We start from the raw sequence: 14,968 nt of genomic DNA, 5'->3' as shown, positions 1-14,968 counted from the left end.
TGAGCCTGAACCCAAAATATACCTTTTCCTTAATATTAGTCACTTCTTGTTTCTATTTTTTGTACAGCATCAGTCACAAATCATGAGATAGTTAACATATATATCTTATTATTTTATTTGTGTCTGTCTCCCTCACAAGAATGCAAGCTCCATGAGGGCAGGGACTCTGTCCTTTTTCTCCAGCATCTGTCCAAATGTTTTGCATTTAGGAGAGGCTCAATAGATAGTTGGTGAGTGAATAAATAAATCCATGCACTGTGTAGAAACAGATTATACTTGCAGGTACCCCACAGACTAAACCAGCTATTCTCTTGCAAAAATTCCATAGGAAAAAAAACCCCAAATTATTCTATTCAGAGCAATAACATCTCCTGCAAACTCTATGTCAGCTCTACTTCTGCACGTTAAAGGTGATGGACATGCTTGAAGGGCCTTTGATGGGCCATCCTGTAAAATATTGGCTTCTATTATTACTCACATCATGGCACTTTATTTGAGCTGGCTAAAAATGAATCAGCTCTGCCCAAGGTACAAAACTGTTGCAAGTATGCTTTTATTTTTCTCTTCTCAGTGACAAGGAGAGGATCTCTTCTGGGAGGCATTAATTACAGAGCACTTTGGAAAATTGGTCCAGCGAAGGATGAAAGAGCTCCCCAGAGCCTTGGTCAGGGCTCTGTGAAGTGGGCCTGCCCTTGTGGCCCTTCTGGAAAAGGATCTCCAGGTTATTTGCACTAGAAGTTACCCTTTGGAGTGTTAAAGCAGTTCATATGTGTTATTCAAAGTTAGAGCCAAGTTCAAGAAGCTTATTTGACCTCCCTGAACCTCAGCAATCCACAGCCACTAACCACAGCCAGCCCTGTGCACCCTTCACTGAGATGACCTTCTTCTGAGGTTTTCTAACCCAAGTGGAACCATGGAAGCTTAGAGGCAGTCCTGGGGTGTCCTCAGCTTAGGACTGCTGTACAGATGTGGCCACGGCAAGCATTACCATCCCATTTCTTCCAAATAACCATCTCCAGGGAAACACTTAGAAATGACAAGGACACTCAAGGCATCTGTCAAGGCTGTTTTTGCTCTCATCTCCCTGAGAATGGCAATGACCTCAACTCACAATGATCTCACCCGCTCTGCACGCCTCTAACACATTTGGTCTTGACCCTGCAATTGGGCTCAAGTGTGGACCGCCCAGCTCCTGGTCTGTTTGGGGGCAGACAGGTGGGGAGTTGCTGGAGGGCAGGGTATATAACGTCTCCACGGCAGGCTCAGCGCCTAGCTCACTGATGCCAGGTTGGCCGTGTTCAGTAGAAGTTTATTTCGATGCTACACTGTATTGACATTCTGGGCTCTTCCTCTGCCCACTGAGCCCAGCCTGTGACCCATGGAGAGCGGGAACCAGAAACTCTTCGTCCTTCTGTCTCCGGTGTCTAGCAGCAGGGTCCTAACCCCAAAATGACTTTCAGCCTTCACAGTGAGCGAATGAATGTGTCGGCCCTCGAATGAAGCTGCCGTAGGGGCATTTTGAAGGTGGCGGTCCCTGCTACAGAATGCCCTTCCTCTCCCTTCCGCCGGAGAAGAAGCATTTGGGGTCACTGTGTGCTTCTGGATGCCCAGCAGGAAAATAAAAATGAAACATTAGAGCGAGGTGTTTCCAAGCAAGGAGGCTGGTGGATCTGAGTTCGAATCCCAGTCCTGCCACCTACGGGCAGACGGTATTGGACATGTTCCCGAATCTTCTGGTGCCTTAGTTTCCTTGTAAGGAAGATACAAATAATGGTCACGGTCTCACCACGCTGGTGGGGTGTTTGGCTAACGTCAGTAGAGTGTTTAGCATGGTGTTTGGGACAAAATAAACCTCCAATAACTATTAGCTGCTGTGATTACTACTGCTATCAATGAAGAGCTTTAGAACACAGGAGTGAGGTCTCCAAGGATGGTCAGTTGACAGGTTTATACTGAATGCCCACCGGGAGCCAAGCATTGTCCTGGGCCCTGGGGATGCGGTGGTGACAAAGGCTGGTTCTGTCCCAGAGAATCTGTTGCACATTAATCAAATACAGTTTCCTGCTGGCTGGAATCTTGCTTATTTTGGAGACCCTGACCCGTGTCCTGCAGGAAGATACCTAACACCGATGGAGGTGTTTGATGAACAAAAGGAACGACAGTGACCTTGGAGTGTGGACTGCTTCTGAAGGGGCCCGAGGTGGTGTGTGGGGTGTATTTTCCCCTTGACTGTAGTCTCTGAATCGTGCTGGACAATCATTAACCATCTTTAAATCAACCAGGACCTGCAGCCATGTAGAAATGCCCATGTCAGAAGGCTCTAGATCAAAAATCATGGGCTGTAATTCAGATGGTCTGCTGCTAGGACACTAGATTGGGATTCATGTTTGAAACTACTGTTTGTTTTCTCTGTTTGTGGCTTCTTGGTATGTTTGACACTATCAGATTGATCGTGACAAAAGTCCTCTGGTTACTACCCACTGCGTGGGAGGATGACTGTCTCTTTCTCTGGGATACCTTGGAACCTTCCCGAGTGAAGTTGCGTGGGCTAGATAGTCACTATCTTCTCTGACCATCTGCGCTCTCCTTTCCCCATCTGATCACCCTGCCTTCCTGCTTGCGTCTCATGACATTTTGTGCAAGTTCGGTATCGTCCTCAGCATGGTACTTACCCGTGAACCTCGCATAATTGGGGTCCCTCACGTAATATGTGTACCTTACATAATTGCTCTAACCACCTACCTTATTTAATTGGAAACCAGGAACCTTTGAGCTATCTAATGACATCATCTGGCTTTTGTTAATTTCTGCCTATTTGCTTAGTTGCCAATTTCTCAACTTGTCCTGAACCTTGATGAGGGAAGGAAATGCTGAGCAGGCGGCTACCAATAGAGTTTGTTCAAGCAATAAATGAAATATTAAATGAAAAGAAATGAAACCAGTAATAAAGGAAACCCACAAACATATTAAGCCGTGGTACCAAAGGCCATCTCTACGGAGTCCCAACAACACTTTCCTTTACTATGAAGATGGAAAAGTCTCCTGGGCTCCAAATTGGCACTGGGTAGTGTGTAGGAGGAACCAGGAGGCAGAAGGTTCGGGGAGGCCCTAGTGTAGTGAGTGGCTAAGAAAACAGGCCTTGAGACAGGCAGCTGGCTAGCCACATGATCTGGGGTGAGTCATTTGGTTTGTGGGGCCTCCGTTTATTCATCTATAAAAAAGGAGCCAAAATTAGCCCCCATATCATAGGGTGGTGCTGGGCTTAAATGAGGTCATTCGTGTGAGGCACTTAACACAGTGCCTGGCTCATCAAGAGTGCTCAATAACGGAAGGATGAGTGCTTTTCTAATAATTGGAACCAGTTAAAGATGGCCTGAGCTTCCTTGGGAATGGGCGAGGGAGTCTCCTGCCACTGGAAGTCCTTTAGAGAAGGCAACAGGCTCTCAGAGTTTCTGGTGCAACAATCGGCCAGGGAGAATGTTAAACTTCGATTCTGATTTAAATACGTCGTGGGTGAGGCCTGAGATTCTGCATTTCTAAGAAGCCCCGGGAAATGCTGATGTTGCCAATGACCACACTTGGGTAGCAGGGAGCTAGTTAGTTCCTTGGGGAGCTGCTGCAGAAGGTATGTGATAATCCAGATGGAGCAATGAGTTGGACCCCTGCTGTCCTAGGTGGTGGCCCCTGGCCACATGCCTCGAGCATTTGAAATGTGGCTTAGTCCAAACTCAGATGTAGTATGAGTGCAAAATACACAAAAACTTAGTATATAAGAAAAGAATGTAAAATATCTCAATAATTCTTATTACATGCTGAGGTGATAATATTTTGGATATATGAACTTAAGTAATCTATTAAATTAATTTCACCTGTTTCTTTTTACTTATTTTGTTTTATATGGGTGTTGGAAAATCTAAAATGACATAGGGGGCTCACATTTTATTTCTATAGGGCAGTGCTGAGCTGCGTTATCCCCCAGGTCCCTTTGTAACGGGAGCCCCCAGGAGACTGGCTTCTCACTAGGGCTCTAAGCTGATGCCCCCCTCCCCTCCATGTCCTCATGTGCGTTCCCCTGGGGAACCCGTGTGGCCCGTTTCTTCTCGGTGCTGGAGGCAGTGAGCAGAGAGAGACAGAGCTCCAGGGGTCTCCAGCCTCCTGTCTGCCTGGGTTGGGGCAGAGAGCGAGGAGGGGGCTTGTGTGTTCTCTCCCTCTCGTTCTGTCCAAACTAGCAGGACACAGAATGCTGTGCAGTTACAGGGATCATCGGTTTCTATCTTGAAAATGTGATTTCTTGGAACTGCTGCTCTGGAGGGAAGCAAACTTTATCTTCAGCCCTGAGCTCCTCACTGAAGTAAAGTAAAGTAAAGTAAAGCACCACCCAAAGTAAAAATGGCTGCAGGGGTGGGGCGGCGACACGTTTCCTTTGGGAGCTGCGTGTTTAGGAACCCAGGCGGCAGAGGCCCTGGCAAAGCCCATGAGGCAGCGCCGTCTCCTGGAAGGTCATCCGGTGGCTCTGGGAGGGTCTAGGGAGCGGAGGCCTGTCACTCTGCAAATGACAGGGCCACCAGAGCCTGGCGTTGACCTGTCACAGGCAGCTGCTAATTCAGACCCTATCACTGAAGCCTTCTAACATCATCTCTGATCTCGCCTACTCATGTCCAGCCTCCTCTCTTAAAAAAGATATATTTTTTGTCATGCATGGTTTTTGCATGTTTCAGAGTGAAACTTGAATCTGAGAACAGCCTGCTAAGGTCATCCCCAGCTTTTCTGAGTCTCTTCGTTTGTCCATAGTGACAAGGTTCTGACTTGGGCGTGAGTAACAGGCTGAGAACCTCGTACGACTCGGAAAAGCTGTTTCATTGCATGAGACCCAGCAAAGGAAGCAGGTAGCGGCTTGAATCCAGTCCCTACCCCTTTCTGGCTGGAGACCTCACACAAGTGATGCAAGGGATGCCTTGGTGTCCTGATCTGGAAGATAGTGATGATGACAACACCTGCCTCCCAACCCGGCCGAGCTGCCGGGACAACTAGGGGCTCATTGTGGTAAAAGGCCGAGCGTGGTAAGGCTGAACACGTGGGACTGTTATTCTGAGCTAATGAGGGCTCCCTGAATGGCAGCCTCTTTTTTCAGCTGGAAGATTACTTAGAAAAACCCCCAAATTGCGCACGGGGTTGAGTAAGAGGTCCTGTGTGGTGATGATGTAACATGCCTATTTGGGGCAGATGTGGTCATTCAGGGAGTGACCCACTTTCCTGTACTTCATCGAAGTCATTGCAATGGGTTTCATCAACCAGCAGGCTTGGGAATGAGCCACGGGGTTAGAAAGAGGCTTTTCTGCCACGCCAGGCTGCTTTCAGCCCCGTGTAGCTCAAGTCGGGGCTGCGAGAGCACAAAGGGATGCTTCTATGGTGACATCCATCCCTGTTCATAATGGTGGCAGCAGAGATGGGCAGAGGAGAAGAGCACGCGTGCCCCCTTGATTCTCCAGGGGATGTGTGCTGCATCCCCAGAGGAAGTGGGGGGATTTTTGCTTCTTTGCTTGGTGTTTGGCCTGATAAAGGGAGGGTCGAGTTTCTAGGTATCCATAGGACCTTTGGAACATTGAACAACAGCATCCAAGGGGAACACCAGACAGAGGGTGAGAAGGTTCCTTGTCTGTGAGTTTCTTTAAAAGTCTGAACGTGAACCCTGAGAAGTCATTGTCATGGCATTTCTGTATACCAATCCAGCTGGAGCAGGGGGCTCTATCTGAAGGAGAGTATAGAGAGGCCAGCAAGCACAGAGAACCTGGGGGTTCAAACCCTCTTTGGAACGAGGCTGAGTGTGAGTAAAAATGGATAGACCATCAGAGAGGGAGAAAAACCATGAGAGAGTCTTAAGTCTAGGAAACAAACTGAGGGTTGCTGGAGGGGAGGTGGGCGGGGGGGAAGGGGTACCTGGGTGATGGGCATTAAGGAGGGCACATGATGTGATGAGCAATGGGTGTTATATGAAACTGAGTAATTATTGAACACTACATCTGAAACTAATGATGTACTGTAAGTTGGCTAATTGAATTTAAATAATTAAAAAAATGAATAGACAACTAACTAGTTAACGAACTGACCCAGTGTAAGTTGAGTTGTCAGTGGTGGTAGTTGATGTATCAGTGAGTCAAGTCAAAGGAAGCCAATGCTAAGAGCAGAGATTTGGGCCAGATGTTCTTGGATTAAAATCTTGCTCCATTGTTATTCGCTGTGTGGTGAAGCTCAAATCACTTCACCTCTCTGAGCCCCAGGGTTCACGCCTGTGAGGTGGAAGAAGATGCTGACCTTGTGGGGTTGTCAGAACGACTAGACAAGGGGTGGCTCAAGGCCTCCTGAGCTGCCTGATGCAGATCCAGGCTCTGATGGTTCTACCTGGCCCTTGGTTGCCCAGCTGCTTCTCATCGTCCAGGTTCAGCTTAACTGTCACCTCCCTGAGAAGCCTCACCTGATCACCAGTGGAAAGCTGCATGCCCATTCCTCCTATGTTCCATGACCTTCCATCACTGCTCCTGGTTTCTTTCCTTTCCAGCTTGTGACACAGTTGTGATTTCCTTGTTTGTTGTTCTTTTTTGTCTTTTTTGTGTGTGTTGACTGCTGGCTGTCTCTGGCCATTAGACTGAGGTCACCGAAAACAGAGGAGTGATCTCTATTGTTTTGGGACTTGGAATACCTTGATCAGTGCCTGGCTTACATACGGCAGGTGGCTGGAGGATTTGACGGAAGATCCCTGTCACCAGGCAAACTTCTGAGCCTTGTTAGTCTGTGGCTTTTCTGTATCTTGATACCATTTTAAAGGGTGTGGTATGGTAAAGATGAACAGAGATCCAGGGTGGGTTTCAGTGAGTACAGGAGGTACGTGACACAGAGTAGGACCCCATAGTGTTAGACAAACTCATGGGATGGCATGTGGAATGCTCAGTCCCCCCCTCCCCCAGATCACAAATATTTTTATTCCTTTCCCCTCTGTTCTTCTTTCGATGGAGTTTGTACTCCTTGCTTGCAGATACCAGCCACATAGAACGCAAAGTCTGGGGAAAAAAGATGTAGCCCTGAAGAAATAGAAAAGGAAAAATAAGAGTTTTTAATATCTCAACTTACAAAACCAATGATTTCATTTATAATGTCGGTGGAAGTGGCCAGTGAGTGAATTCACATGTTAACCCACAAACTGACCAAAGAAGTCAGTCTAGATGGGAAAGTTAGTATCTTAGGACTTACTGGTTTATTCTATCCAAAAAAGGGCACAACTCTTTTCCTCCGTAAGTTTAAATAAGGACATTTTTTCACGAAATAATCTCCCATAAAAAGAATGGATGTTTCCTCATCAATAAGAACTATGGAACACTGTGGGTTTCTCTTTTCACCTGGAGTGGTAGGAAGCTCAAAATTAATTTCAACATTCAATAATAATATTTGCTCTCAGGTTGTTACTCCTACTTATTTCTGGTTTTGAAAAGAAGCAGGACTTGAGTAAATAAGTGCATTTTGGCAATGTGATTTGCTGACCGAAAGCCCGGGGCTAAGTTTTCTCAGATGGGCAAGTTACTCTGACACTCATTTTTCCTGTAGCATTCACGGAGAGATCTCTGTGACCCTGAGCTTTTCTCTCTCCCTTGCTCTGGTCTGCAATTTCCTCAGCTCTTCAAAGCAGAGGTTACACTGGGGAGGGTCATTTTGGGCATTTGCAGATTGAAAAAAAAATGCTTTCATTCTTTCAGTGTTCTGGGGAGCAGAGAAGCCTCCTGTTCCTTTTCTGCTGCATTTCAGTGCCGTAAAGCAGGGATTCTTTCCAAACTTTTTTTTTTTTTTTTAAACCACATTGTCTTTCGTCCAAAATAAAACTGATGGGGAATCCAAATCCAGGAAAGCAGCGGTTGACGTGAGGGGTGGGGTTGTGGGCAAAGAAGCCTCACCTTGCCCTCCGCTCCCTTCCACAACCCCCCCACACCCCCCGAGGCTTGCCTAGAGTCCCAGGGGGGCCCATCTCAAGCCACAGTATTACAGGATTGCTCGACATACCCAGAATAAAATTAGTACCTAAATTTACCTGCCCTAAACCAAACCTGGGTTGTAAGCCCCTCAAGAGCCAGCAGTACCTGATGCCTACTGAAAACACAAGTGTGTCTGTGAAACAAACAGATGAGGGAAGCCGTTTGTTTTCACGTCAGAGGTCTGGCTTAGCTTCGCAAGTCCTGGAAGACCCCTCCCTCAATCCTTTATCATCTCTTAGGGCAACGGAGTCTCTGCTCCAGATCCACAGAGCGTGTTTTTCGGTTGTCTCTGTATCAGAATGATCTGTGACATCCTAGGTGGAACGTCTGACGATGTAAACATTTCAAAACTTTGCAACTGCAAATTTCATTTCTTTTAAACATTTGGGGCTGTTTAAACAGTAGCCTGAGTATTAAATTTGCACTTTATGGGAGTTGGGGAGAGGGGACGGGGAGGGGGAGGAGGGGAGGATTTCTCCAAACCATAGGAAAGGATGGAAAACACTGTTGAGTTTTTTTTTCTGGGAAAACTGGGGTTTTTTTCCCCCCCTCTTCAATTGAAGTATTGCTTTAAAGCATTGGCAGGCTTACAGAAGTGAAATGAAAAACAAATCCCACAAAAATCCTGGAGTACCATAAAAATAATGAATAAAGTAGTGCAAAATGCTTTGATTTCAGTAATATTTTTCAATAAAGCTGGTGCATTCCAAACAGATTGTATTTATCTTGAAGAAGGCCCTTGTGTATGTGGCTTTAGAGTTTATAACAAAGTTTTGGTGGTCTTGATTGTGATATGATAATAAGAAAGTATTCAAGTAGTGAAAACAGCATAGACTTTGAAAGTGGGTCAACCAGGGTTCAAATCCCTCCTTCCCCTTTATATGTCCCTGGCCACTTTGAGTAAGTGACCATTCTGTTGGGGCTGAGTTTCCTCACCTGTAAAAATCTGAAGAGTAATGTCTACCACCATGGGTTGCGAAGTTTGAGAGAATGTGTGCGAAATCTGCAGGGAGGGAGTGTAGGCACTGAGACTGAGTTTGAGTCAAGAGGGTGATTGTGTATTTGTGTCCAGAGCTGCAAAGTGTCTACTATCCTACACGAAGGCCAGTCCTCCAACCACATGGGGGGCTCCTGCTGGTCCCCTGTTTTCCCCTGGGTTCGCATGGCTTTTTATCAGATTATATATGGATACATATTTACTGGAAGAAGCTTGAAAACTAAAGATGGATGTTAAGAAAGAGAAGTCGCCCACAATCCCAGTAAAACTCTGGTGTGTTTTTCTCCATATATACATATAAATATATATTTTTTTCCTTAGTCAATTTCTGTTTCTTGGCAAGAGAACAGTTTTATTCATTGACATTGAATAGTGCTATGCCTACCATTTTTCTTTTATAATTTCTTAAAAAACTCATTTATTAGAACAAGAGTGATACAAGTGCGTTGTTAAACATTTAGAAAAAGTGAAAGCATAGGAAGAAACAAAAATATCACCCATGATCTCAATACACAGAAAATCACTGCCGACATTTATATGTATATCCTTGTAGTATCTCTCTTTCTCTCTCTCTCTATATATATGACATATTATATATATTTTCCTTCCCCAGTTTTGTTTAGATATAATTGATTTATAACATTGTATAAGTTTAAGGTATACAGTATGATGCAACATTTGTATATATTGTGAAGTGATCACCACAGTAAGTTTAATTAACATCATCAGCTCACACACTTACAATTTTTTTCTTGTGATGAGATATATAAATTTAAATTTAAAAACTCAAATTGGGAACTTCTTGAATGATCACTATTGTAGACTTCTTTCTTTTGCCAAATATTGCATTGCGAATACTTTCCTATATCATTAACTTTTCTTCTATGTCATAAATTTTACTGGTTGATATTATTTCATTATTCTATATCATAGTTTATTTTATTAATTCCCTATTATTAGACAGATTTCAGTATTTTATTATTATAGACAATTTTGTAGTTAACATCCTAATAGCTAAATTTATGCTGTATTCTTTAAGTAAGAATATGATATATTCTTTAAAATACATTCCTGAAAGTGGAATTTCTAGTGGACTTGCATGCACATTTTTAAATCTTTTGCCAAGTTGCCCTCTCTTAAGTTTATACCAGTGTATACTTCCTCTTGTAGTATATAAAAGTATCAGCTTTCTTGTACCCTTATGGTTATTATACTGGTAATACCATCAAAAAGAGGAAAATTTTGTGCTAATTTGTCAAAATAATCATACTTATTATTACTTATACATTTTTATTAGTAATATATTTTTTCTATTTTAAATTATCTGTCATATCTTTTATATATTTTTCTTTTTCATTTTGCTTTGTTGTGGTAAAACAAACAGGGAGAATAGATGAAGTATATTAATTAAGAGTATAGTTAGATTAGTTTTGACAATGGTACATGTCTGTGTTAACATTCAGATTAAGATATTAAACATTTTTAACACTCCAGAATAGAATAGAACCTCCATTGATCTACTTGTCTATCCTTGTGGTAATGCCATATTCAAAAAACATATACCTAGAAATGAATCTAGCAAAGGGTATGCAAGAAAAACTACAACACATTATTGACAAAAATTAAAGAAGACCTAGTAAATGGAAGGATATACTATGTTCATGGATTGGAAAGCTTTCTATTGTAAAGATGTTGCTTCTCCCAAAATTCACCTATAGATTAAATGTCGTCCCAAACAAATTCTAGAAACCCTTTACTTTCTGTGGAGTCTATGAGTTGATTCTAAAATTACATGGAAATTTAAGAGCCAAGAAAAGCCAAGGCAATCTTGGAATGATTCCATCTATATTAAGTTCTAAAATAGGTTAAACTAACCTATGGTGTTAAAAGTCAGGATGGTGGTTACTCTGAGGTATAAGTGGTTGTTTGGGCACAAGAGTTCTGGGCTGATGGTCATGTTCTGGTTCTTGACTAGGTGCTGATTACATGGGTGTTTTCCTTTTGAAAATTCATTGAGCCGTATACTCATGATTTGTGTACTTTAAATTTTGTATATTATTTCTTACTTTTTCCCAAGAAGAAAATAAAAACCTCCATAGCTAATGCTATATAATCTTTTTGTTTTGTATTGCTGGGGAGAATTCTGAGGCCAGATAGGTTTTCTTTTCTTGGGTAGGATTATAGAATTTCCCTTACCTAAGACTAAAACATTATTTCCGGAATATTTCTATATAGCGGCTATTTTAATTAATATTGTCTGACTTTCAGGGAGCACTGTATCTAAAGATATTATTCTTTTGTTTAAGTTTTATAAAAATCTTCTTCTATTGTTAGATTATTGTATCTTCCATTTTTTTGACCATCTCCATTGACGTTCCTGATAAATGATAACTGAATCTACTGAATCATTTTTTAAAAAATTATTTCCTTTTAAAATGCTCATCTCTTTATTCTGGGAAAAATTCTTGACTTTATTTTGTATTTCACTGACTTAAAATTTAAGAAGTATTCAAGCTGCTATTTGTTGCTTTCAATTCAGCAATTGTGCTTCTCATCATTTTATAGAATTTCCTGATCTCCGATATTCTTTTTAAATTATCAGCTGCTCTTGATATAGTGTTGAGAACACAACTAGATCATTCCTGAAATTTCTTCTGCTTCTTGCCGTACCAGTTTCTTAGGACAGTATTTTCTCCAGTTCCCCAGAGTGGCTCTCCTTTTGCACATCAGGATCATTCTTCTTTCCAGCTTCTTCACTCCATCTGCACATCCTTTAGAGATGCTCAGAAATGACAGCTAAGATGGGTTCTGTTATTAGATACATTTTTACTAAGTACATACATACTGCTAGTCATTCCCCTAGGTCCTGAAGACCGAACAGTGAACTCTGTAGAAACCATCCCTGTTCTCACGATGTGGTCCCGACAAACCGTAGGAAGCCAGCACACTTGGGACCTGGGCACTTCCTGTAAAGAAGGAATGTTTTCACACTGAAAATCTTCTTTTCATGGAATGCAGGACTCATACATGCTCTAGGAGGAGGACGAGGACACATTCCAGAATTGGCAACAGAGGGAACATCTGCACCAGCTTCTTCTCCATGAATGCAGCCCATTGAGAGCTGATGGAATTTTGAGACTGGCAACGTGGTTTTTGATCTTTGCAAATACTGGTAATGAAAAATGTTAACTCCAGTCATAGGCAGGAAACTCATGAACCTGAACTTCAATAACTAATGGACCAAGGACATCCTGGAGAATACTCTGTGGCCCACAATTCAGTCAGTACTAAGAATAGCCCGTCCGTGTTGTTAGGATTAGTGGAAAGAGTGACCCCTCCCACTATCATTCCCTAGACAAATATTGCTGAGAAAGTTGGCAAATGGGAAATGGGAAAAAATCACTGTATGTGATGCCTAAATCCTGATTCTGCCTATTGGGTTCATTTTGCTACTAGTTTGCCTTGAAGAACTTTCCAGGAAGTTCTGTTGCCCAATTATACATGGGAGATGGGGATATTACCAAGATAAAATTAAGACCTAAGTGGGACTTGGTTTCTTGTGCTTTAGGAGACTTCTCAGCCAAAATGAGTAGCCATGTGAGATGGTGGGTTTGTTAGAACCTCTACTGCCTATCAGTCTGGGTGTCATCCCAGAACCAAAGTCACTTTCTAAGGAGAATCTGGCAGGAGAGGGGAGAACAAGGGGGATTCTCTCATTTGCTGAGGGGCAAGTGACATCTTCATAGTCCAGGAGTCAGGCCCAAATCCCCACCAATCCAGACTCCCCGGGTCAGATTATATTGCTTGAATCAGAAGTAAAAAAGTAATAGAAAATTCTTTGGGATTTTGAGTTTGTTTTTGCCTGGACATGGGAGGAGGTCTCCCACCGCTTCTCTGCCCATTTATCCTTCCAATCACCCCCAACCCTGATTTCCATCAGAAGCCTGGCATTGAGGAAAGATTCAATCAGTGGTGGCTCATAATGTTTGTTGCACTTTGTCCATTTCACTGTCTGTCATAGGAAAGGCCCATTCCAGGGCTCACAGACCTCCTCTTCCAAGAGGCCAGGATGCAGGTGTCCCTGACACCATGTGAAACTGAGCTATGAATATCTAGTCTCAAATGAAAAATGCAAGACTTTCCATCTCCTCCCATTTTCTCTATGAGATCCTGCTTCCCACTCACAGGAGAAACTGTTTAGAAAAATCAGGCCACGATTACCCCCAGGAGAAAATATGTTTTGAGTCTAGTGAAGGCCTTTGCTGAGTGACATTAATTATACTCGTTTAGGTTTGACATTATTAATTAACCTTCCCAGCTGTTTATATTGTAGCCTCTTATTAAAACAATATGATTAAAACAAATAATTAAAGACTATTACTACCACTTTAAATGTGTACACCATTTTAAACTTACAAAAGGCTTCTATCCACAATCTCATTTGATGACACACGTTGATTCTACAATGTGAATATAGCACGCTTTATTCCTTTTTCTCCATTTTTTATTGTAGTAAAACATATATAACATAGAATTTACCATTTTTACCATTTTAAGTGTAAAAATCAGTGGCATTAAGTACATTTACAACATTGTGCAACCATCACCAGTATCCATCTCCAGAACTTTTTCATCAGCCCAAACAAAAGCTCTATATCCATCAGACATTAAGTCCTCATTCTCCCCTCCCCACAGGCCCTAGTATCCTCTGACCCATATTCTGTCTCTGAATTTGACTGTTCTAGGGGCCTCATGGAAGTAGAATCATACTTCTCCTTCTGTGTCTGGTTTCTTTCACAGAGTATGAGGTCTTGAAGTTTTTCATCTATGCTGCAGAATGTATAGAATTTCATTCCTTTTTAAGGCTGAATAATATTCCATTATATGCACGTATCACATTTTGTTTATCCATTCACCTGTTGATGGACATTTGCATCATTTTTACTTTTTGGCTATTGTGAATAGAGCTGTTGTGAAAATTGGCAAGACTTATTCTTATTTGACAAATTTGGTTAAGTGATCCACCTTGTCTCACATAGAGCCCGCTTCCTAATTCTGACTGGATGTTAGGATGACCTGGGGAGTTAAAAACAAACAAACAAACAAACAAACAAACAAACTCAAGAAACCACTCTGTACCATTAGAACGTCACATTCTCTGGAGGTGCAGTTTAAAGAACACTCTAGGTGATTCTTCTGTGCATCTGGAATTTTGCCCATGGACACCTAATAGTAGGATTCCCAGCTTGGGCCACTCAAGACCATTCCCAGGCTTCCTCTTTGGGTCTCAATTTTTGTTATTAAAGCCACCCATCACAATCAGTGGATTGAAGTGAATCTTCTTTATATCATGTTAGCTTATAATTTGGAACAGGAAAAATATACCAAAGATTTTAAAATTCAAAATTGTAGCTGAAAAAGAAAGCATGCTCTCAATACTGTGAAGCTAAATGCTGGTTTGTTGGCTAAATATATGAAACTATTTGTTTCGTGAATTTTAATCATCTCGTTTTAATAACACACAATACAAACAATTGTGTGAGTTAATTCAGCTCCGTTTAAGAAGTCTTGTTCTGTACGCCAAAGCTTGTTGTTCTGTCTAGTTAAATGCTCATGCATTAAAATGCTAATAATTAAACTGTTACAATTGACTAATGAACTCTGCCAGGGATAAATGATGGTCTTGTTAGATTCCCGGCACAGCAAGCCTCCTTTTGTACTGAGAAAGTTAAAGGTTAAAGCGCTCTTGAAACCAGTGAGTGGATCTAGAAGCAATTACAATTTTGCCTTGAAACTAACAGTTACTACAATAATGTTTCAATTCCAACCCACTAAAAGTAAAAAGCAAAAAAAAAAAAAAGGGGGGGGCTGTCAAAGGAGGATGACTCTGAGCTCTATTCATGGAGAAGGATGTGTGGCTTTCTTTAGCCCACAGGGCAGATGGTGTGGTTGT

General features: G+C 42.3%; 1 long non-coding RNA gene across 2 annotated transcripts in view; it reads left to right on the top strand.

Annotated features, from left to right (window-relative positions):
* LOC145722131 (uncharacterized) overlaps positions 1-13,989 on the top strand; it is a 31,613-nt gene extending 17,624 nt beyond the window's left edge. The window contains exon 5 of one of the 2 annotated variants that reach the window (XR_014146175.1): positions 12,034-13,989. This is a non-coding gene — a long non-coding RNA (uncharacterized LOC145722131). Of the gene's footprint in view, positions 1-571; positions 3,830-12,033 lie in introns of those variants that run through there. The other variant, XR_014146174.1, reaches the window with a different exon arrangement.
* The last annotated feature ends 979 nt before the right edge of the window (positions 13,990-14,968 follow it).

The sequence above is a fragment of the Leptonychotes weddellii genome, chromosome 6, assembly GCF_054177405.1.
Source record: "Leptonychotes weddellii isolate Sample4059 chromosome 6, ASM5417740v2, whole genome shotgun sequence".
Lineage (NCBI taxonomy): Eukaryota > Metazoa > Chordata > Mammalia > Carnivora > Phocidae > Leptonychotes > Leptonychotes weddellii.
Note: the sequence above shows the minus strand (reverse complement) of the source record. Positions and strands in the feature narration are given on the sequence as shown.